The 26,170-nt window shown below is 40.9% G+C and overlaps 1 pseudogene across 1 annotated transcript; it reads left to right on the top strand.

The window, feature by feature from the left end:
- The first annotated feature begins 6,099 nt into the window (after nucleotides 1-6,099).
- On the top strand, nucleotides 6,100-24,884 carry LOC309659812 (myocardin-related transcription factor B pseudogene; annotated as a pseudogene). The gene has a single exon. The product of its transcript is annotated as a myocardin-related transcription factor B pseudogene (transcript).
- Nucleotides 24,885-26,170: the final 1,286 nt, after the last annotated feature.

Consider the following 26,170-nt stretch of genomic DNA (forward strand, 5'->3'; position numbering starts at 1 on the left):
ATCCAGAGTTAGTTCTTCAATGACCCCTCAGCCCTACTCCTTTCTCCCTCACTACGTGAATAAATGATAGAAGAGGCTGGAACCTGTTATCACCAATTAATAGTCATTAACCCCCTCCCCTCTAGCACCGCCTCTGTAATTTGCATAATACAGAAATGAGTCTGAAATCCTCTGCCCAGGATCTCCATGCACTTTACAGAACTACTAGTGTTTCTGCTTTTAAGCTAGAACTTTAGGCAGCATTTCCAAAATCATGATATGTTCACATGTAAACCAAGTGATCAAAAATGTACATGAATACGAGCCTGTCTTACACACCTAAAAAGCTTACAGTAGCTTTTATCAGTGTAGTTCACCATTTCTCAAAACTGCATCTATGTCATCTACCTCTGTCATTTTAGAGACGATTGAAAGTTTGATTTTGAATATGAAAAATTCTTAGACTGCATAACAGGTCTCTAACTGATAGTTAACCGCTCATATTGAAAGGTAGCCAGGGCCAAATAGACTATCCATTTATTACCCTTATGTTCTTATGGATTAATGTTTTTAATTAATTTGGCCAAATTGTGGTCAACTTTCTGTTAAGAAAATCAAAATCCAAGAAAACAAGTAACCACTTTTTGATGTACAAAGAGAAATTCATATTCACTTAAATATTTTAGAAGGTCAAAAATGACCATATAAATTGCATACTAATAATAAAACATATTTCAAAAGGCAATGGCCAACATAGAGTACTATTCACTTTTTTAAAAGTAGAGCACTCCTATTTTAGAGCAAGGAAGAATTTGCAATACAATGGATAACTTTAAAGATGAAGAAATTCTAAATTTTACTTGGTAAGAAAGAATAAGTGAATTTCATCTTCTTTTCTTCCTTAACTAATAAAAATCTTACAAGCTCCTTTATTCCTATAAGGCAGCCATACCAGATCAAGCCAATATAAACTTACAAAGACTTTTTGAAATTATGCAATTAGTTTATTCATTTGGAAAAATTTTTATGAGTGACTTCCTAATATTTTCCCACATCATCATTGATTATCTTTGGAAGAGAAGTATTGGCTGTATGGTACTTGTCCTTTTAGAATATCGAAGAAAATATTTCATTCTTTTAGAGCTATCAATTCCCACTGAGAACCAACTCCTCTGATGGTACTAAATAAATAATAAGAATAAAGTTACAATATCCAATGTCTGATTCAGCACCCATCTTAATGAGTTTTAAGGCCATGTTAAGTGCTTTGAAATCTTCAGAGAGTAGGAAGGACAATATATTGTACCACCCATTTGGAACATAACATCATTCTATCAGAGATCAATATTTCAGTTCTTCACTTTATTTCAATATTTTCACTTTGATCTCTTTTGCATTGCCTATCTGTATTTTATGGAAGCAGGGTTTAATATAATACAAAAATAAGCAAAAATTTTAAGGAGCTCAGAAATATTTGGGGGGTTGTCTGGTCCTTTCTACCATTGATTTTTTTTTTTTTAATTAATTTATTTATTTATTTATTTTTGACTGTGTCGGGTCTTCGTTTCTGTGCGAGGGCTTTCTCTAGTTGCGGCGAGCGGGGGCCACTCTACATCGCGGTGCGTGGGCCTCTCACTATCGCGGCCTCTCTTGTTGCGGAGCACAGGCTCCAGATGCGCAGGCTCAGTAGTTGTGGCTCATGGGCCTAGTTGCTCCGCGGCATGTGGGATCTTCCCAGACCAGGGCTCGAACCCGTGTCCCCTGCATTGGCAGGCAGGTTCTCAACCACTGCGCCACCAGGGAAGCCCTCTACCATTGATTTTTAATAAAAGCATATTGCATTAAATTGAACAGCACCAAACTAGTACTTAAAAGAGGCATGTGTTACATAAGAGAAACAAGTGCTGGTCTCACTGTCTGTGGGACTGCTGGCTGATCATGTACCCAGTCGGGGCCTCAGTCGTCTCATCTAAAACAGTGATGGCTGGATGAGACAATCTCCAGCTGCAATATTCTCTGAGCACATGAAATCCAAGTTGAGAAAAACCTGTACTGAACATGTCTAATTAGGGTGGCTTGTGCTACAACATAGCGGTACTTACTTAGAAATCCCAACCTAAGAATCCTCAATTTTTGAAAACTCCAAAGTTCATACATACATTGAGAAAACCAAATCCCCTCCCAAGAAAGATAAAATAATCACCTTCAAATATCAATTCACTTTGACTAATGGCATAATTTGTTCAAAATACTTCTAGAATCAAACCAGTAATTCAGTCTGGAGTGTATCCATCCAGAGCCAAAGAAGTTTACTTTTATAAGTGAACATATCAGAGATCGTCATCTGCAAGCTACCCCTAAGTTCCCAAGGGTTAAGATATGTGGAAAATAAAAATAAACAAAAGGCTTTTAGTAATTACTTAACCTAACAGTTTCTTCCCTTTTCAGTATCATTAAGAATTCATTTTACAAAACTAACCAAAGTTTAGAAAATTCCATTTTGATTTCACTGCTAGTAGGTCTGACTCCCCTGAGATGAAAACACTGAGGGCCATTTCTTTGAGACTTGGGTCCCAGACAAAGCTTTGCCTTCCCTGAGAAAGGAGTACACTTCCTCCTTTCTGATGGCTGATTTGTAATTTATCATGCTTCCCTCGTACCCCACCTGCCAAGAAGCTTAGACTTAAGGTCGAAACCCAATCACAGCAACCACGTGAACGGTTGAAGTTAGCATATTTTCCTTGTCCTTTTTCCTATACCCTGCTTTTCTATTTTATTAACCTTGTTGCTAAGTCGCATTTTGTAAGTCATTGCAAACTCTTTTGGAAAGAGGTGAAGTATAAATAAATACCACTGTGAAATGAGCATAACATGTAAAAATTACAGTCTATATTTAAAGAACAACATTCTTCACATCTATACAAGGATATTAAAATTAAAAGTAAACTTATTTGGAAGTGAACAGCATGATATCAGCAAAATTTAGACAAGTAAGTTATTTGTTTATTTGATGCTTCATCAACTGTCTCAATCCATTTTGCTTTATTAATCTCTCAGGGAAAATTGAGGCCTCTCTGAAGACTTGGAGTGTTCAATTAAATTAAATATTTTGTAAAAATACATGTAACTAATTTTTAGGTGAATGTCTAACTTCAAAGTGGAAACAAAACTCTTAAGAACTGGAGGCTCTGTGTTATTTAGGGGAGTGCTGGCTGCAATAACAAACCCAAAATGTGTAAAGACTCAAACACATTTGAAGTTATTTTTTGTTCATGTAAGAGTCTGAGAGTTTTTTCTAGTTAGCAGGACAATCTCCTCCATGTGGTGCTTTTTTTTCTTTTTATAGATTTATTTATTGATTTATTTTTGGTTGCGTTGGGTCTTTGTTTCTGCGTGCGGGCTTTTCTCTAGATGCGGCAAGTGGGGGCTTCTCTTGTTGAGGAGCACAGGCTCTAGGCACATGGGCTTCAGTAGTTGTGGCACGTGGGCTCAGTAGTTGTGGCGCACGGGCTTAGTTGCTCCACGGCATGTGGGATCTTCCCGGACCAGGGCTCGAACCCGTGTCCCCTGCATTGGCAGGTGGTTTCTTAACCACTGCCTCACCAGGGAGGTCCCATCCTCCATGCGGTGCTTTAGGGATCTGGTTTCCTTCCATCTTTGGCTTCGCCATCCCCTAGGGCACCCAGCTAACAGAAAGGAAAACACTGACCTGAAAATAATATATCACTCCCACTCACATTCCATTGGTGAAAACTAGCAAGGGGGCCACAACTAGATATAAAACAAGGCCTGGGGGGTTTAAGGAGTTGGGACTAGGAAATGTAGTTCATGGCTGAATGGCCGCTTTCCAGTAATGACTCCATACAATGGAAAGGGGACACATAAACCCATGTGGGCAGCTTGCCCTTCCTGCTACAGGTTCATGCCTTTCCACCCTTTTGCTTTCTTTCTCCAAACTCTTCAACCTCTATGCAAGGGCAAACATTCAAACACCCAGTGGTAATTTGGAAGCCTAACTTGGTCTATGTCAGTTTAGGTTGCTGGCAGAGAAGAGCTGCTGGTAAAAGCCAGTTGACAGAACAAGGAAATCACATCAAAGACAAGTAAACACCAGCCCTGAGATCATAAATGGACATCTTCCCTCTGTGCTGTTGAGTCCATGGGAAAGATAAACTGGATAGCCCAGGACAGACTCAAACTCATTTTCTTTTCATCAGTGAAGGTTCTTTGTTCAATGTGTTACAAATATGATACTTCTGAAAGACTTTTCTTATTAAGAAATTTACACAGCAGAAGATTGCCTTTGTCGAGCCATATATCCTGATACTTATTCAGGAGATACAGTTATCATCTGGGTTCTGGGTATAGCTCAGCCAATAAGTATATGTGTGACTTTTAGACCAGGGGTCCCCAACCCCTGGGCCATGGTCTGCACAGCAGGGGGTGAGCGGTGGGCGAGTGAGCAAAGCTTCATCTGTATTTACAGCCGCTCCCCATCGCTCACATTACCGCCTGAGCTCCGCCTCCTGTCAGATCAGCAGCAGCATGAGATTCTCATAGGAGAGCCAACCCTACTGTGAACTGCACATGTGAGGGATCTAGGTTGTGTGCTCCGTATGAGAATCTAATGCCTGATGATCTGAGGTGGAGCTGAGGCGGTGATGCTAGCGCTGGGGTGCAGCTGCAAATACAGATTATCATTAGCAGAGAGGTTTGACTGCACAGAGACCATAATAAATCAACTGCTTGCAGACTCATATCAAAACCCTATCAGTGAGTGGCAAGTGAAAACAAGCTCAGGGCTCCCACTGAGTCTGCATTATGGTGAGTTGTATAATTATTTCATTATATATTACAATGTAATAATAATAGAAATAAAGTGCACAATAAATGTAATGCGCTTGAATCATCCCGAAATCGTACCTCACTCCCCCGCCCCCTGCTGATCCGTGGAGAAATTGTCTTCCACGAACCCGGTCCCTGGTGCCAAAAAGGTTGGGGACCGCTGTTTTAAACAACCCATTTCACCTCTACAGCACTCAGATTCTTCATTAAAAAAAGAAAAAAATGAAGGGATTGCACCAGTCACTAACGTCCAATTAATATCCAACTGAAAAACTCTGAAATCTGCATGGCATATAAAGCTAATTCAACTCAAACTCACAATATATTCTGGCATCAATGGTAAACCAAGTTATTATAATAACTACATCCATTGATTGGATTTTGAACAAGTAATGGTTTGTTGAATCCAAATATTGCCTACAGTGAGGAATATTTCCATATATCAGATAGCGTTTCACCAAATGCCTAATCGACTGCTATAGAATAAGAGTTTAGATAGGCCTTTACCTCTTTACAAACATGGCATTGCTTTTAATTGAATCGCACGAAACTTCACACACAGCTTCTGAACCTGAAAAGAGAGTGCACTAAAGTTATTAATCAGGATGTGTTATAAAAGTAAGTACCAGTCTACACTCGCTGGGTGTTTTAGAATGTCATTCAGTAAACAGCCGAATGACTAGTTTAGTGAGCTAAATCATAATCTCGTTACCCAATTGGGTAACTGTCTTCCTTAAGCGGTGCCCCGGGACGGGGAGCAGCTGAGGCAGGAAATGTGCCATCTTCACCCACTCCCCTGGCACCACTCAGTGGTCCATGCTTGGGAAACTGTCCTCTGCGGTGTCTTGCAGAACTTTACAGAGATCAGTATCCACTGTGCCTCCCCCTACAAATAGCACCAAAAAGAATCACCCAACATCTAACTCTCGATTTAAGAATTGAATAGCAAGATCTTTGGGTTTTGCTTAATTTGATTTCCAAACCCTCACTAAAGAAGTTTGCTGCAGTTCTAGAAACTAGTAGGCAGCATTAAAGAGGGAGGGGTCAATTCTACAGGGGAGTGAGTGGGGTGTTTAGAAAAAGGTTCACAGATAAGGTGACACTTGAGAAGGCCCTTCAAAGACAGGAGGGATAAGGAGGTGGACAAGGAGGGAAAATCTTCCTAAAATGCACAGGTTAGAGAAATAAACCAGGATCGCATCATAGAGGACCTGGGACTGGAGGCTAAAGAGTTTGAAATTCATCCTGTGGATGATGGAAAGTTCCTGATGGATTTTAAGCATCAGGGTAACAAGATAAAACTGCATTTTGCTAAGGCTGTTATCCTGGCCACAGTGTGGAGGAGAAATTATGGGCCAGAGTGGAAACAGGGGGCCAGTCAGGAGACAGTTGTGGTAGTTATTACAAGGTAGGCTTACTATATACACTAGGACAAAGTTCCTGGGCAGAAAAACACCCCTCACCCCACTCCAACCCTTAGGCATGTTCACAAGCAACAGGAAATTTCACACAGACAAATGCTCCTAATCTGTACATAGATGCTTCCAGGCAGTAACCTTAGCTCAAGTTGTATTTATGAAATGCGTGGAGTTAGATGAGAATGCCTTCCTCTTTATTGATTACTTTCAATTACACATTGGGATAGTCTTTTGCCAGATATGCCTTATGATTTAGATCAGTGCTTCTTTATCTGTGAGGAAGGACCAGGTTTTGTGTTTTCTTTTTCCAATTTGTCACAGGCTGACACTTTCTTCAAATACAATAATGATAAATTACTAGAAAAATGAAATGAAAAAGCAAAGAATACAAAATACAAGCCCTTTTTCAAATTTTATTGAACAAACAAAAAATAACTCCGTCAAATTGCTATCAGAGTCTCTGAACGCTTACTCTCAGTTTCTGCCGTGTACCAGTGAGAGTTTGCAGACTGGCACAAGTCCACAGACCACACTGAGTAGCACTGGTCCAGATGGGCAGAGCAAGAGGTATGGAGCACAGGAAAAGTGACAACCTCCAAGGGGATCCTAGACTCCCCTAGTTTATTCTCCCCAAAGAGACTGAATGATGACAGTACTAAAACCAGTAGGCAAAAGTGGTCAGACACAAAGTCCAGCTTTGTGTTATGAAACAATGTAAACAAAGCAGCTTTTTTATTAGAGTTGGGTCAATGGGGATGTTTCCCTCCTACATAACTTTGCTTCCAGCAACCACTGAGACCAATATTTAAACATGTTAGCACTGATGAGCAATGCCAGAAAAAATATAATCAAAGAAAGTGACTAAATTAATAATTTATACACTAACAACTACATGAAAATATAAGGCATGAGGAATTAAATTAGAAAAAAAAATGTAATCCAAATTAGAGTACATCTCAATTAAATTAGATTCCCCAACAGTGCTGTAAGTTTAGTTAAAGCCCATAGCACTACAATGACGTAGCATCACTAATGGTAGCTAGGCTTGGAGCATATGTGGTATATTTGAAGCACTTTATAAATACTTACATGGATGCTTCGCTTAAGCTTAAATGGTCATAAGATTCTTCCCAGACCTCTCTTTACAGGGCAATAATAATAGTTATTTATTGAACACTGGTTGGCTTCAGAGACATTCTCTTTAAATACACCCCAAAAACCCTGTAAGATAAGTATTATATTCTCCCATTGTAAAGGTGAGAAAACTGAGGTTCAGAGAAGGTAAATACCTTCTGAAAGGTACACAATTGTTAAGAGAAGAGACCACGTTGAAACCCATATCTCTGATACCAAAGCATGTCGTTATAGCGAATATGCTTTACTGTATTCTGCCTGAACCATTGGCTCAAAGTGGTGTTTTGACCCAGAGGCTAGAGACAGCCTGGCTGGAGTTGCTTGTTCAGCTTTGACTGAGATGGAGATACACTAGTTCTTGACCCTCACTCAGTAGTAAAATCCCTAGCAATGTGCTACCACCCAGGACATCCCAATCTCTGTAACTGCCTGTCTTTTTTTAAACTTTTTATTTTGTAATAACTTTAAATTAATAGAAAAGTTGCAAAACTAGTACAGAGAAGTTCTCATATACCCTTAATCCATTTGCCCCTAATGTTAACCATCTTACATAATCACAGTACCATTAATGAACCCAGGATATTAACATTGTTACAATACTATTAAACTACAGACCTTGTTTGAATTTTGTCAGCTTACCCATTAATGCCATGTTTCTCATTTCATTTTGTTTTTCTCCCTCCTCTGTCTCCTCCAATCTGTGACAGTTCCTCAGTCTTCGTCTTTCATAACCTTGACACCTTGAAGAGCGCAGGTCAGTTGTATTGTAATATAATACAATATAATCTAATAATATATTATAATATAATACAATTAGAATGTCCCTCAATTTGGATTTGCTGGATGTTTTACCATGATTACCTTACGGCTATGGATTTGGGGGCAGAACATCACAGAGATGATGTGCCTTCCCAGGGTATTGTCTCATGCGATGCACATTGTCACTGTCTTATTATTAAGACTATGTATGCCACTATTATTATTAACCTTGATTAAGGGGTTGTCTACCAGATTTCTCCACTGGAAAGTTACTATATTTTCACTTTGTATTTATTTGGAGACGATATATTTTGAGATCCTCCTGCCAGCCTTTTTAATTTTGACATATCAGCTTGCTAATTTTAGCATAGTTTTTTCCAGTGGAAATGTATTTTAACAGGTGATTACCATGGTTTAAGATATTTACTATAGATATTTTTTGCATTGAATCTGATCAATCCTGACCATCTCTCTATGTTTTAAAGACTATATGTATACATGTGTGTGTATCTTTGTCTGCACACATACGTATTCAGATCTGTTTTGTGAGCAAGTTGTTTTTTAGTTGAAGTATAGTTGACTTACTTATATTAGTTTCAGGTGTACAACATAGTGATTCGATATTTTTAAAGATTATACTCCATATAAAGTTATTATGAAGTATTGGCTATATTCCTTGTGCTGTACATTACATCCATGTAGCTTATTTATTTTATACCTAGTAGCCTGTACCTCTCAATCCCCTACCTCTATCTTACCTGTCCCCATTGGTAACCGCTAGTTTGTTCTCTGTATCTGTGGGTCTGTTTCTGTTTTGCTATATTCATTCGTTTGTTTTATTTTACAGATTCCACATATAAATGAAAACATATAGTGTCTTTCTCCATCTGACTAATTTCACTAAGCATAATACCCTCCAGGTCCATCCATGTTGTTGCAAATGGCAAAACTTCATTTTTTTTTTTATGACACTGACTGTTCAGAAGAGGATGGTTGGAGTGGACAAGCAGAGAACAAACCCACTCATCACTGAGAAGGAAGAACAGCCTCTAAGGGACTGGATGAGGAACAGAAAGACAAAGTGAGGATAGTCAACAGAGAAGAAGTAGAGCCCTAGAGAACTCTGGAAGAAGACCATGAATTGTCCCTGCCCCATGGTTCAATACTCCCTTGGTAATTTAACCCCCACTCACTCATCCTCAAGTTTTAGCAAGGCACATTACCTTCCATCTTGAAACTACATTTCCCAGCTAGATGTGGCCCCATAACTAAGTTCCCAACAGTGGCATGTGAGCAGCCAGTGCTGGGGGCACTTCATCAGAAGGGCTTTTTCCCTCTACTCTCTTTCCTTCTTCAACCATGATCCTAGAACAGGACTTCTTGTCCGTTTTGTATCATGGACTGATTTGGCATGCTGGTGAACCCCCTGAGACCTTAACAGAATGATGATTTAAATACATAAAGATACTGGGGCTTCCCTGGTGGCGCAGTGGTTGAGAATCTACCTGCCAATGCAGGGGACACAGATTCGAGCCCTGGTCTGGGAAGATCCCACATGCCGCGGAGCAACTAGGCCCGTGAGCCACAACTACTGAGCCTGCGCGTCTGGAGCCTGTGCTCCGCAGCAAGAGAGGCCACAATAGTGAGGCCCGCGCACCGCGATGAAGAGTGGCCCCCGCTCGCCACAACTAGAGAAAGCCCTCGCACAGAAACGAAGACCCAACACAGCCATAAATAAATAAATAAATAAATAAATAAATAAATTTTTAAAAATAAATAAATACATAAATACATAAAGATACAAAGGATTATAAAGGAAATCAGTCATACTGAAATTAAAAGAATTATGAAGGAAACCAATCATAATGAAATAGTTATAAAATATTTTTTTTAAATGTATGATACCTTACTCTGTGTATTTCTTTATTGATATATTACATAACAAGATTTAACAAGGGAGGGGGTCTAATGACTAACATGGTTTTAAAGTGATGCATAGAAATGGTAGTTTGAGATAACTGCAGTAACTATAATGTGATTTGATAATACATGTGCCTTCCATTGGTGACAAAGTCACTAGTCTGGCTAACATCACTATGGGTTGTTGCCTATAATTGAAGGAAACACTATATTTCTGCTAGAGGTTTTCTAACTCAAGTTCATAGACATCCTAAATTCTATCCATAGACCCCAGGTTAGAGGATATTGGAGCAAGAAGATAGAAGGACTGACCCTGCATGACCCATGGAACAAAGCCACCACTTGCTCTGCATTCCCTCACTATTGATGTCTGGACTGTTACTTAAAAAGAGAGAAATTTCTATATTGTTTGAACCACTTGGCCATTCTTTTTTCTGTATATGACTCTCAGTTACGATAGCTGAGCTGTACTCCAGCTCACTAGTTCTCAAACTTTTTGATCTTCAGATCCCTTTACAATCTTGAAAATTGTTGAGGACCTCGAAAAACTTTTATATGGGTTATATGTATCAATATTTACCACATTAGAAATTAAAACTGAGAAATTTTTATTTTTTCATTCATTTAACAATAACAAAACCATTACATGTTAACATCAATAGCATTTTTATGAAAGATAGCTGTATTTTCCAAAACAAAAAAAAAAATCAGTGAGAAGAATAGGCATTGTTTTACATTTGTGAAAATCTCGTTAGTGTCTGGTTTAATAGAAGACAGCTGGATCCTCATATTTGATTCTGCATTCAATATGTTTTGCTTTGTTGTTTTGGTTGAAGTATATGAAGAATATTCAACTTCACACAGATATGTAGTTGGGAATGGGAGGGGTATTTTAATAGCCATTTGAGATAATCTAGGGTATTTCTTATTGATATTATACTAAAACTTGACAAGTGGTAGTTTCTTAAAAGTTAGTTGTAATGTAAAACATGAAACCATACAAATGAACTTTCATACTCTGTTGCATTAAAATCCATTGGTCTGTCTTGCACTTTGAATGGTTCTCTTACCCATGCACAATTTTGTCTCATGAATTGGTCATTTTGAAAATATTGGTTCATTGAGTTATGCAGATCTTCCAAATGTTGATGCATCATTAGACAATATGCAAAAATCACACTGGTTAAATTCACCACAGATCTCATCAAAAAAAGTTTTTAAGTATTGGGAAGCTGTCAAGCTCATGGTGGTGGATACAAGTCTTCCACAATTATAATTTCACTTGAAAGCTCAAATGCTATCATTGGCAACAAATACTGTCAGTTGTTTTCCTTGAAGTGACAGGCTTCCTTAATACAGTCTTAAGGAAATATCTGCCAACCACTATAGCTTGTCTATCAGTCATTCTTTCAAGTAAAAATGGTTTTCTGCAAAAAAGAGACTAATTCATCTCACAGTTCAAGCAAGCACTTTGTCTTCAGACAACCCTCACAATTCAGGATGTGAAAAAGTACTTTACATACACTTCCCATTTTGTCCCCCAGAACATTAAAAAGACATGCACTCAAGGGTTGAAATTTGATTAAATTAATTTTGTTTTATTAATTAGTTTAATAAAATTTCTATTTCTTTATCAAAGACATTAGTAAGTGAAACTGACTTTTTAAAAAAATATATACTGCGAGGGCCTGGTAGTGAAAAATACAATCGTTACTAGAATTTTGGTATCACAACCTTGATTTGTGCTGAGGTACCAGCAGTTTCACCATCAGTGCAAATGGCAATACAGTGAAAAGGACAAATAAAATCTTAGTGTTATTATGAAAATAGTTTGACCTGTGGAATTCCTGAAAGAGTCTGAGAGACCCTTAATGGCCCAGGGACTGGACTTTTAGAACTGCTGCTGTAACTAATACAACCTCCAGGACCTAAAACAGGTGATAAACTAGATGGGAACTGCTCAGGGAAAAGGAACACAAGGTGACAAGAAATGAGTCAGTATCAAGTTTAATGCTCTGCACATGACCCTGGCCAACGGTCATGACCCTGAAGAAGTACTCTAACAGAGCAGGACCCTATCGGGCCTTCCAGGGACAGAGTGCCCACCACCACCATGTCCTCTGTGACTGCCTCTTGTCTGTAGAAAAACTTTAGCCAAATAATAAATTTAATCAGAGAAATGAAAAAAAAATGCAGAAGCAAAGGAACGCAGTAAAACAAGACAAAATAATAATACTTTAGCCATTAAACAAAGTTAAAGACCATTAGTCCCTCCTCAAGGGCTATAGATAATATCCTGCACCCTATCCTGTGAGCTGTTTTGCAGATACTGAAACCCCCATCAGGTGGAAGAAGTTAATGACATGATGACCAGACTGGAGCCATGACATAAACTACTCCATCTTACACAATTCTGAGAACTGGCCTCAAGGAAATGGGAACAAACTGACCCTGGAATTGAAGATTAACTGTACGTAAAACAATCAAGATGATGCTGGTCAGACCATGGCATGACCACTTTCAAGACGACTGTCAGAGCTGCCTGTGCTGTTCTGCATGTAGCCCCCATCCCCACCCCCACCTGTGCACCCCTGTAAGTCCCACTTTAAAAACTCTTGTCCCCAGATCGGCAATGGGGAGTTGGTTCTTTGGGACGTGAGTCCACCTTCTCCCCAGGATTGCTGGCTTCCTCAGTAAAGCTATCTTTCCTTCTACCCAACACTTGTCTCTTAGTATTGGATTCTTGAGGGATGAGCAGTCAAACCCAAGTTCAGTAACAGTATGGACCTTGGTTCTACAGGCTGCCCCTGGGCAGGCAGGCACTTGGGTTTCATTAACTTCCCTGACCTCTCCTGTCACGGCTTTGCCCAGCCAGTAAGCTAGTAAGGCCTCTCACGTTCTGAGATCTCATCATTTCTCTTGTTTTGTCCATGTAACATTCCTCCTACACCCCACTTCTTTTCGAGACTGCCTATTTTCTGAAACTGATCCCATCTCCACGTCTGTCCAGGTGTTTTGCAGTGGGATGAGTAAGGTTACAGCATGACCCAGCTCTCAGGCTGCGGCTAATCAGTGCAGAGGTGGACCCCAGATTCAAGCTGTGTCCATAACCCTTTGCTGAAAATGTTGACTCTGGGGGTGCAAATGGGTCAGTCTCTCTCCAGATGGCTGAAGCTGTAAGATAGAAACCAGTGGTTCTCAAACTAGGCATGCATTAGAATCACCTGGAGGGCTTGTTAAAACAGACTGCTGGGCCCCACCCCAGAGTTTCTGATTCTATAGGTCTGGGGTAGGGCCTGAGATTTTACATTCTAATGATTTCACAGGTGAGGCTAATGCTGCTAGTCTGGGGACCACACTTTGAGACTGATGTAAAGTTCCAGAACCATCAGGGATCAAGGTCATGGTTCCCATTCTACAACTAGAGAGGTTGAAAAAAATATGTCTGGAGAGATAGAGAAAAAGAGAGATAAATAGATAGACAAAGGGAGAGACAGTGGGAGAGAGACAGACATAGATAGAGACAGAAACAGAGACAGACAGAGAGCCTGAAATATAGAGGTAAGATTCATAGATACTATCCTGGTAGTTTTCAAGGGCTGTTTCCATTGGTTCCTGAATCTCAGCCACATGCCTATCTTTGGGCTCCACAAAATCCCCTGCATCCTTGGAATATAATAAAATGTGGGTTAAAGTTGGGTTTCTGCCCCGCTAAGCTCAATATCTTCTTAACAGATACACCCTCCCGGAACCATCCCTGCAGAACTGGCTTTTCCCTTAAATTCTATTTGGAACCACAAACCAAGGCAATGGAAACAGAACGGATGTCATGAAGCCTCTCACAGACACCAAGACCTCAGCTAAGATCTGCATCAAAGCTGCTAGTTGGTGAAGAAGAGCCCCAAACACCAATAGGATTCTCAGCCACAGCTCAGGGGATAGCATCATGGATGGAAATGCAGGTTCTGGGTGAGAATGCATTGGTTTCAACCTCACTCTGCTACTTGCCAGCTGTATATCATGAGCCAAATACTTAAACTCCCTAAGCCTCAGTTTCCTTATCCATAAGGCGAGATGACAATAAGACCTGCCTCAAAACATTCCTGTGAAAAGGAAATGGGATCTGTAGGGCAGCTTAGCACAGCATCTGGCACAGGGTGAGCTCTCAAAAATGTTGATTACGGTTATCTTTTTTTTTTTTTTTTTTTTGACCACACCACATGGCATGTGGGATCCTACTTCCCCAGCCAGGGATTGAACCCATGCCCCCTGCAGTGGAAGCATGGAGTCCTAACCACTGGACCACCAGGGAATTCCTATGCTTATTATTAATTATTGTTTCTGGTCTCTTCTCACTGTGATCCTGGATCTTCAGAACCACATTCATGGATCCTGGTCTCTGGTCCTCTGGATTTGGCTTTTGGGCTTGATCTCTCCAGGCTATGTTCTCTCATGTAGGGCTCCTCATCCAGTTCCAGCTCTAAGCGATCTAGCTGATAGATGTACCAGGAGATAATTCCGGCCTCCAAATCATCATGACTGTTAATTCCATTAAAGGTTGAGAGTCTTCAAGGGAGTGTCCCAGCCCCAACTGTCTGGGCAAGAATTCCAAGGCAAAACAAGACCTGGGAATGGATTTCTGCAAGCTGGTAATAAGAGTCAGCTCATATGTGACAAGGGACAAAGATGATGGAAGCAAGCTGAGGTGGGAAGAGTTCTGATCCTGGGTTCAGGTGTTACAGTGGCTTCTCATGCAGTGTCCATGGCTTCAGGTATGAGGATCTGGCGTCAGTTAAGAACCTGATAAGGGGGAGATATAGCTCCTGTCAGATAGGACACCAACATCGCCTGCCACTCAACCACGTTGAAAAATCAATCTCTGTCTTCAGTTTCTCCTATTTTCAGCTTGCTAGGCCCTGTGCCCTAAAAACCCAGGACAGCCACCTGCTACAGAGCCAACTCCTAGAGTGAGCCAACAGTGATATCCTAACAAGGGAAAACACAGAAAAACAGATAACCCAAGTTCTATACCCTTTGGGTATTTCCATCCGGGACCCTCATCTCTGTCACCCTCAGAAATCCTCTCTCGTGCCCTCATGTGCTTCTACTGCCTCATTCCTCCTCCCCCCGTTCACCTGGCTTCCCGTACTCGCCTAGGTAGCTTGCATCTCTATGTTCCCTGGGACTGCTGGCCATGACTGAATGTGACCCTCCTCCAGGACCAGTGTCTCCTTGACAACCTTCTCAAATTGAGGCTGTGGATTCTCCCATGATCCCAGCATCTCCCCTGCCTCTTCCAAAACTCCCTCCCCTGAGGTTTTCCCGTTCAGCCGTCTCATCCACTCCATGGTTTGAGTTACTGCCTATGTATTGACAACTACTAAATCTTTATTTCCGTTCCATCTTTGCCTCTGATCACCAGACTCATATATCTAACTGCCCTTCGAAATCCCCAAAGTTGTCCCTGAGGCACCTTCCAATGAAATGCTCCAAACGGAACCCCCTATTCTTAAAGTTGCACACTTACTTTTTACTCCTGTGTTCTGTACTTCAACACACGGCCACGTAGCAAGGAGCTGAGGACTTCTGCCAACAACCAACACCAACGTGTCAGCCAAACGAGGGAGAGACACCTTGGAAGTGGATCCTCTAACCTCAGTCAAGACTGCAAATGACGGTCTCACGAGATCGCGGGCGGCAGCGCGGGCAGAAGGTGGCCTGGGAGGTTCACAGTGAAGGTGCTGAGAAAGAGAGTGTAAGACAGTAAAATAATTAAATATTTTTACTGAGTCTCTTCAACAGGCCCCATTTAAGAGGTGTCTCGTAGCCCCTGCTGCCGGAGGCTGGAACACAATGGGTCACACAGGGACACTAGACACCGAGGATGAAGTGGGACCTTTTAACCCATCTTGCTCCAAGTCCTCAAAGTGAAGCCATTGCTCACGAATTCCAGGGGCTCTCCTTGCTCTCCAGTCAGCACCTGCCCCCTCGGAACAAAAGGAAGATTATGCACCAGCCGAGGCTGCAACAAAGAGGACGAGAGGACAGCTAGTGGACCAGGGCATCATGCCACCTCCGAAGAGCCCAGCGACATTCCATGAGCAATTAAAAGATTTGGAAGGGGCCAGAACCATAACCTTTCTGAAGCACAAGATCTGGAGCCCACTCGATGGTTCTGAACTTGTCAGGATGCCCATTTTAGAAAGAATGTTTGCAGAGCCATCCTTGCAGGCTACTCAGATGAAGATGAAAAGAGCTCAACTAGTTGATGATCTGAATGAAAAGATTGCTCAAAGACCTGGTCCTATGGAGCTGGTAGAGAAAAACATCCTTCCTGTAGACTCCAGTGTTAAGGAGGTAATTATAGGCATTGGGAAGGACGACTGTCCTCAAACTCACGGCAACTTCTCATTTGAAAAAGACAGCAGTGATGCTTTGTTTCCAGACCGGCCAGCCAGCTAGGAGTCGCAAGGGTCAGCTGCATCCCCAAGTGAGCCAAAAGTTAGTGAATCGCCATCTCCTGTGACTACAGACACTCCAGCTCAGGTATCACCTTTCTTGTTTTGACCCCTAAACAGAGGAAGTGCTTTGTTTTTTATACATTAAGGTAATACATTATCACCAGAAGAAAAGTCTGAAGGTGCAGAAAAATATAGATTTTCACATGTAATCCAACCACTGTTAACATTTTCAATAGATTCTTACATTTTATTTCTGTTCTATGTACACATTTTTTACAAACAGTTTTGCAACTTGCTTTAAAATTTTTTCATATAACTTTTTTTGAGATATAACGCACATATCCTAAAATCCACCCTTTTTTCTTTTTAACTATGTTAACCATTTTAAGCATACAGTTCAGTAGTGTTACATATATTCACACTGCTGTGCAACAGATCTCCAGAATTTTTTGTCTTGCTAAACTGAAACTAAACCCATTAAAGTGCATCTCCCCAGGGCTTCCCTGGTGGCACAGTGGTTAAGAATCCGCCTACCAATGCAGGGGACACGGGTTCAAGCCCTGGTCCAGGAAGATCCCACATGCCGCAGAGCAGCTAAGCCTGTGGGCCACAACTACTGAGCCTGCGCTCTAGAGCCCGAGAGCCACAACTACTGAGCCTGTGCGCCTAGAGCCCATGCTCCGCAACAAGAGAAGCCACCGCAATGAGAAGCCTGAGCACCACAACAAAGAATAATCCCCGCTCACTGCAACTAGAGAAAAGCCTGCACGCAGCAATGAAGACCCAATGCAGCCAAAAATAAGTAAATAAATAAATTAATAAAAATAAATAAATAAAGTTCATCTCCCCATTCCCCTAGGCCTGGCAACCACCATTCTGTTTCTGTCTCTATGAATTTCACCACTTTAGATACCTCATATAAATGGAACCATACAGTGTCTTTTGTAACTGGCTTATATCACTTAACATAACGTCCTCAAGGCTCATCCATGTTGTAGCATGTGACAGGATGTCTAAGTTTTAGGGCTGAATAATATTCCGTTTTATGTATATACCACATTTTGTTTATCCATTCATCAGTGGACATTAGGTTGCTTCCATCTCTTGGCTGTTGTGAATAGTGATGCTATGTACGTGTGTGTGGAAATATCTCTTCGAGACCCTGCTTTTAGTTCTTTTGGGCATATACCCAGAAGTGGGATTGCAGGATCATATGATAGTTCTATTTTTAATTTTTAAGGAACCTCCATACTGTTTTCCATAGTGGTTGCACCATTTCACACTCCCACCAACAGTGCTGAAGGGTTCCAGTTTCTCCACATCCTTGCCAACACTTGTTAATGTCTATTCTTTTGATAGTGGCTATTCCAATGGTGTGAAGTGATATCTCACTGTATTTTGTTTGTTTGTTTGTTTTATTGAAGTATAGTTAATTTACAATGTTGTTAGTTTCAAGTGTACAGCAAAGTGATTCAGTTATACATATATATAAAAGAATATATATATATATTCTTTTTCAGATTCTTTTCCATTATAGGTTATTACAAGATGTATTGAGTATACTTACTGTGGTTTTGATTTGCATTTCTCTAATTATTAGTGATTTGAATATCTTTTCTTATGCTTGTTGGCCATTTGAATCATCTTTGGAGAAATGTCTATTCAAATCCTTTGCCCTTTTTAAAATCAGGTTATTTGTTTTTCTATTGTTGAGTTGTAGGGGTTTTTTATATGTTCTAGATATTAACCCCTTATCAGATATTTGATTTGCAAATACTTTCTCCCATTCCATGTGTCACCTTTTCACTCTGCTGATAGTATCCTTTGATGAGCAGAAGTTTTTAAGTTTGATAAAGTTCCGCTTGTGTATTTTTGGTTTTACTGCCTGTACTTTTGGTGTCATACTAATAAATCATTGCCAAATCCAATGTCATGAAGCTTTTCCCCTGTTTTCTTCTAGGATTTTCATGGCTTGGGGTCTTACATTTGGGTCTTTAATCTGTTTTAATTTCTGTATATGGTATAAGATAAGGAACAAACTTCATTCTTTTGCATGTGGATATCCAGTTTTTCCAACACCATTTGTTGAAAAGACTGTCCTTTCCCCACTGAATGGTCTTGGCACACTTGGAAAGATCATTTGATCATATATATAAGAATTTATTTATGGGCTTTCTATTCTACTGCATTGGCCTATATGTCTGTCTTTATGCCAGTACCACACTATTTTGATTACTGTAGCTTCATAGTAAATTTTGAAATCAGGAAGTGTGAGATCTCCAACTTCATTCTTCTTTTTCAAGAGTGTTTTGACTACTTGGGATCCCTTGAGATTCCAGATTAATGTTAGGATAGATTTTTCTATTTCTGTAAAAAAAAAAATGACGCTGGGAAAATCACCCTATTAAAGTGTATACTTCAATGGTTATTAGTATATTCACAGACTTGTGCAACTCTCACCACTATCTGATTCCAGAACACTTTCATCTTCCCAAAAAGAAGCCCATACTCATCAACAGTTTCCTCCAATCAGTCCTAAGCAACCATCAGTCTACTTCTACTTTCTATCTCTGGATTTACCTATTCTGGACATTTTATGTAAGTAGAATCATACAATATGTGGTCTTTTGTGACTGGCTTCTTTTACTTAGTATAATGTTTATAAAGATTCATCTATGTTGTAGCATGTATCAGTACATCATCCCTTGTTATGGCTGAATAATATTCCACTGTGTTGATATACCATATTTTGTTTATTCACCAGTCAATGGACATTTGCTATTATGAATAATGGTGCTGTGAACACATGTGGACAAGTATGTTTTCACTTCGCTTGGGTATATACCTTGGAGTGGAATTGCTGTGTCATATGGTAACTCCATGTGCATCTTGCTTTTACACCTTAATAATAATCATAGTAGTGTTCCTTGTCAATAGATATGCATTCATATCATTTAAAAAAAAAGACTTCAAATGACCACAGCACCAGCCAGCATCTTGACTGCAACCTCATGAGAGACCTTGAACCAGAAGCACCCAGCTAAGCTGCTCTTCAATATCTAATCCACAGAAACTGGGAGCTGATAAATGTTGATCGTTGTTTGAAGCCAATAACTGAGGGAGTGGAGGTAATTTGCAAGACACTGTGGTAGGCACTGGGATATAGTGGTAAAGATGAGAGATGTTATCCCTGCCCTCTTGGAGCTTACAGACGATCTATGCCCTAGTCTTTCCCTCACAATCATCAAAATATTGGTGCCTGTTCACAGTCCAGATCTTGCACTGCCCAAGAAATATCATTCAATATCCCTGCCTCACAGGCCCTTGACCTCTTTAGTTTCTAGGATGTGCATCTTCTGTATTTCAGCAGCCGGCTCCTGTGACACATGCTGTGGTCTTGTCACGGATGCATAACTGGACCATCTGTAAAATTTTCAACTCAAATGTACAAGTTTTTCCCACCTGGTTATTTCTCTACTCATTATACCTGCTCTGCTCTCCTTAAGAGATCCGGGTCCACGGAGCTCCCCTTGCCTCCCCCTCTGTAGAATCTCTCAACCCCTTCCTAATTTTATTTCCTTCCTTATCCAGGCTAGATCCCATGCTCCATCACACCACATCAACCACTTCTCTGCCGGGACTCTCACTTAGCCTTTCCTTTTTGTCTCCAAACTTGGATATTTTCTCCTCCGTATGGCTATCGCACACCTGTCAGTGCCCCACCCATCCACCTCAGCATCCACCTCCATCCCCCAACGGTTGCTTACCAAGGATACCTGCACCTCTATCTCTGATGACTTTGTATGTCTGTGGAGCAGGCTCAGCCAGAGTTCACAGGGCAGTCAGGAGTGCTAAGTGCCCTGTAAGCAGCCCTCAACTAATGGTGAGTGAGGAGATACAGAAAACACCATGTTCTGCATCCACAGTTGAGCCTTACCGTTGACCAGAAATTCCTCTTTTTTTTGGCCACGCCACGCAGCTTGCAGGATCTTAGTTCCCCAACCAGGGATCGAACCCGGGCCCCAGCAATGAAAGCGCCGAGTCCTAACCACTGGACCACCAGGGAGTTCCAGGAAGTGCCTCTATTTGTGATGGCCATCTTTGCCTCTCATGTGCAGCGGCCAGCTCAAGGAATGTCCTCACTTACCCTCAGTGCCACTCTCTTCCTGCTTGACAGAGAAAGTGGAAAAAATCCAGTAGGAACTACATTAAATTCCCTTTCCTACCCTTCTCCTCTGGGGGGAAGAAAAACACCTTCCTTGCCTCTTTTTCTCACTCATTGCTAGGAAAATTTGTCCCTCCTATCCAAGGCGAGTCTTTCACCTGGATTCTGGATCCCATTTTCTCCCCTCTCATTACTAAAGATCTCAGATCACCCCTGAACTGACACATGTGATGAAAACTTCCCAGTTATCTTAATTTATCTCCCTGTAGCACCTGAAGTGGCTGACCACTCTCGTCTGACATGACTTCCTCCTTGGTTTCTGTGACATTCCTCTCTTGTAGTTTTCCTTCTACATCTCTGGATACCCCCATTTGGTGTTTCCATTCATCAGACACCCCTTAAATTTCTCTCCAAACCACCCACTTCTGTCCCCATCACCACATTGCTAGTCCAGAATACCTCCATCTCAAACCAAGATTACTGAGTGATTCTTCTAGCTGCCTCTTCAGCCCGGCTCAGCCTCCAGCCCAAATCGATCCACGACTCCTCATCAGTTGGGTCTCATGGATGGCAAGGTTGGTAGCAGAGGTAGGAGATGCTAAAGCTGGTCCCCTCCCTCACTCTGCTCGGCCTGGGAGATGTGAGAGATTTTCCACTGGGGAGCTGCTGCTTCTGTCTCGGAGAAATCTCATCTGCTACAGTTGCACTTGAATGCCAGCGCTTTTTAGACAATCCCATCTGACTTCCTAACCCAGCAGCAACTGTGGAGTACCCCCTAAATTGAATCGTCCTTTTGTCTTGATATCTCACATATCTCTAAATCCCACACATCAGCTTCAACTTTCTGATATTACTAGCCAAGGATTGATACTGATTGGTAACAATTGTGAATTGTTGAATGAATTGTGAATTGTGAATATCCCATTCACATTTGGGATGCTCATGTCTTTCAAGTCTGAAAGAGGAATGACATGCTTCACACAAAAGTGAATGCAATAATAAAGATTATATTTTCCCTTTGATTTTGGCCTCCAAGAGTCTCAGAATTAAATTTGTGTTTCAACTTAATAACTCTCCAAAACCCCTATCTGTGGTGTCTACAAAACTTTGTTCTCATTTTCCATTTGTCTGGATCTTAAAGTCTTATTTGGATTTTCCCCCTGATGTATGAGTTCTCTATTGCTGCATACCAAATTACCACAAGGTTAGTGGCTTAAAACAACATGCGTTTATTATCTCTGCTTCTGTGGGTCAGGAGTCGGGCAGAGCTTAGCTAATTCTTCTGCTTAGGGTCTCACAAAGCTGCAGTGTAGGTGACGGTTGGACTGCATTCCTTTCTGGAACTCAAGATCACATAGTTGTTTGCAGAATTTAGTTTTGTGCAGATGTAGGACTGAGGTCCCCACTTCCTTGCTGGCCGTCAACCAGGGGCCATTCTCAGCTCCATGGAGGCCTTCATGGTTCCTTGTCACATGGCCCTCTCCCAGCCCTCTCACAGCATCACAGCTTACTTCTTCAAAGCCAGCAGGAGAACCTCTCCAGTCTGCAAAGATAGTCTTACACAATGTCACATAGTCATGGAAGTGGCCATGTTATCACTTTGGCCATCTGATGTAACTTAAGGGAGAAACTATCCCGTTGTGTCCACAGATCCTGCCCAAACTCAAGGGGAGAAGATTATAGATGACATGTATACCAAGGGGCAGGAATCTTGGGGATCATCTTAGAATTCTGCTAACCCTAACCCTAATCTTACATTTTTATTTATTATGTTAAAATTGTTTGCATAACTGTATATATTCTGAAATCTATCTCTTTTTGCATAACTGTATATATTCTGAAATCTATCTCAAATATTTTAGAGAATAAGTCAAGAGACCGTCTCACGCTGTATGGTAGATTGATTCTAAAAAGGGCTCACGCCAATTATTCCCTTCCCTGGATCAATGCCTCATGTGATGTGACTTTGTAGCTCATTCCAGAGATTCTCAGATGGGCTTATGTCTTTCTTTGGCCATAGATTGAAGCTGAAACAACAGTATGAGAGTACTGGGCCTAAACTCAAAGGGGGGGTTGCATGTTTTTGCTCTCTTCCTCTTGGAACCACACCACTGCCATGGTAACAAGCCCAGGCTCGCCTGCTACAGAGCAATGTAAGCTCCCATCCTGGCCAGTCCTAGACCACCTGGCCCCCAGCTGACCCACCAGCTGGCCATAGACCCATGAGGGAGCCTACCCAAGACTAGGCAAGCCTATTCCAGGTCAGCAGAACCTCCCTGTCAATCTATAAATTCGTAAGAAATAATAAATGATTATTGGTTTATGCTGCAAAAATTTGGGGGTTTTTGTTATACAGCAATAGCTAACTGATGGATGTGGGGAAATGCCAGAAAGGACTTGACTGTATAGTGGAAGTAAAGCATCTAAAAAGGCACAATTCATTCATGGTACCCTCAAATCTCTGTGTTTCATGTACTCAATCACTACTGCTGATGGTGGAATGTTTTCAACCTATGTGGCCCATAATATTCATTCAAAACACTGATGTGTGACTTGGAGTCCTTTCTACAATGATTAGAGCAATAAAGAGATAGAGAAATCAAATAGCTAAAAAAAAAAAAAAAAGCATCTTGCTGTGCTGTTCTAGACACAGCTGCCCTAATAGAGAAATGTGCAGTTTTTACTTTCCTTGCAGTTTTTCAGTTCAGAATTACTTTAAAATAAATCCCAATGAAAGCAGTAATCAATTATGTCAAGAAGAAAACAAAGTTTGATCTGAAAATACTAACGGAATCTAACATTTTAGAAATAAATTACTGTGTCATGTCCTATGGCAACACTGCATCAAATTGCTTAAAGATAAATTGTACAATCAACTCCTGGGTATCTGCATGTGGACTATCCTTTTGCTAGACTACAAAGGGAAAACATTTAATTCTAGATTTTTATCCCTCTTCTCTTCAGTGTATTTCTCTACCACCTTTCTAACTACTTAGTCATGGTATGCTAAGGGGAACAGAAACAGTGTAATACAGTAATAATTCACTTATATTGCATCATACAAAAATAAGGTGTTCAATATTAAGTAAATTTCCAAGATGACCTAAAAGCACACTTGCTTCAAAAAAAAAAAAAAACTGACCATTCTGATATACATTTTTCTAAAATGTATTTTACATTTTCTCTCCTTAGGAAACAGAATGTGCTTTACTCCTTAAATAAAACTTTATTGTACAAGGTACTTTAGCAGTTGTTAAAAGGATGCAAAGGTGAATCAAAACAGGATTCTAGATTCCAGTGGCTTACAACTGAGGGAGCAAGATGGGTAATAAGACATGTACATAGATTATTCTAGCAGTAAGTTCATTAGAATATAAAGAAAATTTTGAATCCATTTAGTGACATGAGAGAAGGCTGTGTGGAGTTGGATCTCAAGGACAAGAGAGGGAAACAAGAGAGGCACTTGCCCCAGGTGCAGAATTTAAGGGGGTATCAAAAAACTCAGTAATCAGTAGGGAAGGGATGGATTGGAAATTTGGGGTTAGCAGATGCAAGTTATTATATATGGGATGGATAAACAACAAGGTCCTACTGTATAGCACAGGGTATATATTCAATATCCTGTGATAAACCATAATGGAAAAGAATAGAAGAAAGAATGTATGTATATGAATAACTAAATCACTTTGCTGTACAACAGAAATTAACACAACATTGTACATCAACTATATTTCAATTAAAGAAAAAGAATAAAATTTTGTTTTAACCAAAAGAAAACCTCAGTAATCAAGATATGTAATATTTTAATGTATAATTCTTAAAGGTCAAAAATTAATGCAAAAATATCTATGATGAACAAAATATCAAAATTTTAAATAAAGACTGGACCAGTAACAGTACCATGCAGAGCCCTATTGGAGTCTGAGGCAAAAGGAAAAACCCATAAAAGGCCATTTGAGTTGGGGACTAAAGAACCCACTAACTAGGAAGTTATGCCATTTTCTTAAAATTATAGTCTATTGTAAAAAATAGTGGTCTACTGCAAGGAATGATCATTTTTGTGATCATTTACAGCTTTCTACAATTTTGGGTGCCACACACTGAGTGGAATATTGAGGTGGAGATTGCACATGTGTTGACGACATGCCAACAGTGATGCTGAAAGCTCGGCCTCTCTGCACCAGTGTGAATCGAATCTCAGTGACAGAGGGGTTTTTTTGTTTTTTGTTTTGTTTTGTTTTGTTTTTAAACATCTTTATTGAAGTATAATTGCCTTACAATGGTGTGTTAGCTTCTGCTTTATAACAAAGTGAATCAGTTATACATATACAATATGTTCCCATTTCTCTTCCTTCTTGCGTCTCCCTCCCTCCCACCCTCCCTATCCCACCCCTCTAGGTGGTCACATAGCCCCGAGCTGATCTCCCTGTGCTATGCGGCTGCTTCCCACTAGTTATCTATTTTACATTTGGTAGTGTATATATGTCCATGACACTCTCTTACCCTGTCACATCTCACCCCACCCCCTCCCCATATCCTCAAGTCCATTCTCTAGTAGGTCTGTGAGTGACAGAGTTTTGAGTGAAGTAGAAAAGAATAGTTTTATTGTTTTGCCCGGCAAAGGGGGACACAGCAGGCTCCTACCTCGAAAACAATGTGTCCCAACCTGGGAGGATTTGATGAGGGGTTTTATAACAATAGTTCAAGGGTGGGGTTGCTGGTAAGATTAGGGCATGTGCAAGATTACTGATCTTGATGAGCTTCTCTGGTCCCTTTAATCTTGCCTCAGGTGGTTTCTTGAAGGCTCCTCCCTTGATTAGCAACTGTTCAAATCTGCCCTCAGGGAAGGTCATGGAGGCTGGAGTCTTGCCTACAAGAAACTGGGACAAAAAGGCTTCAGTGCCCAGGAGCCCCACAGGGTGCTTCTCTGTTTCCATAGTAGCAGATATTGGCTTCAGGGATTTTGTCTCCTAAGGAATTTGGATGATTAGATGGAATCTACAACCTGATACCAACCTTCAAGTTGTAAGTCGGAATATTGGGTCAGAATTGTACGGGCTCTAATAATAACATTACTGTTTTTCCCCTGACACCCCCCTCCCCCCCAACCCCACCCTTTCTTCAAGAGACAGGTCTCTCTAGGCAGCCTGAGGCATCCATCTGCCTTGGGGGGAATTAGGACTGCTAAACAAGAATGCAAAGAAAGCTATAGTTTAGCCTCTGACTTGGAAAACAGAATTTTCAAATGCATAGCAAGACTGAAAAGCAAAGTTCTGTCAAAAGAAAAGGAGTTTTTGGACTTCCCTGGTGGTGCAGTGGTTAAGAATCCGCCTGCCAGTGCAGGGGACGCAGGTTCGAGCCCTGGTCTGGGAAGATCCCACATGCCGCGGAGCAACTAAGCCCGTACGTCACAACTCCTGAGCCTGCACTGTAGAGCCTGCGAGCCACAACTACTGAGCCCGAGTACCACAACTACTGAAGCCCGTGCG

This window comes from Balaenoptera physalus, assembly GCF_965194825.1.
Source record: "Balaenoptera physalus genome assembly, chromosome: 4".
Lineage (NCBI taxonomy): Eukaryota > Metazoa > Chordata > Mammalia > Artiodactyla > Balaenopteridae > Balaenoptera > Balaenoptera physalus.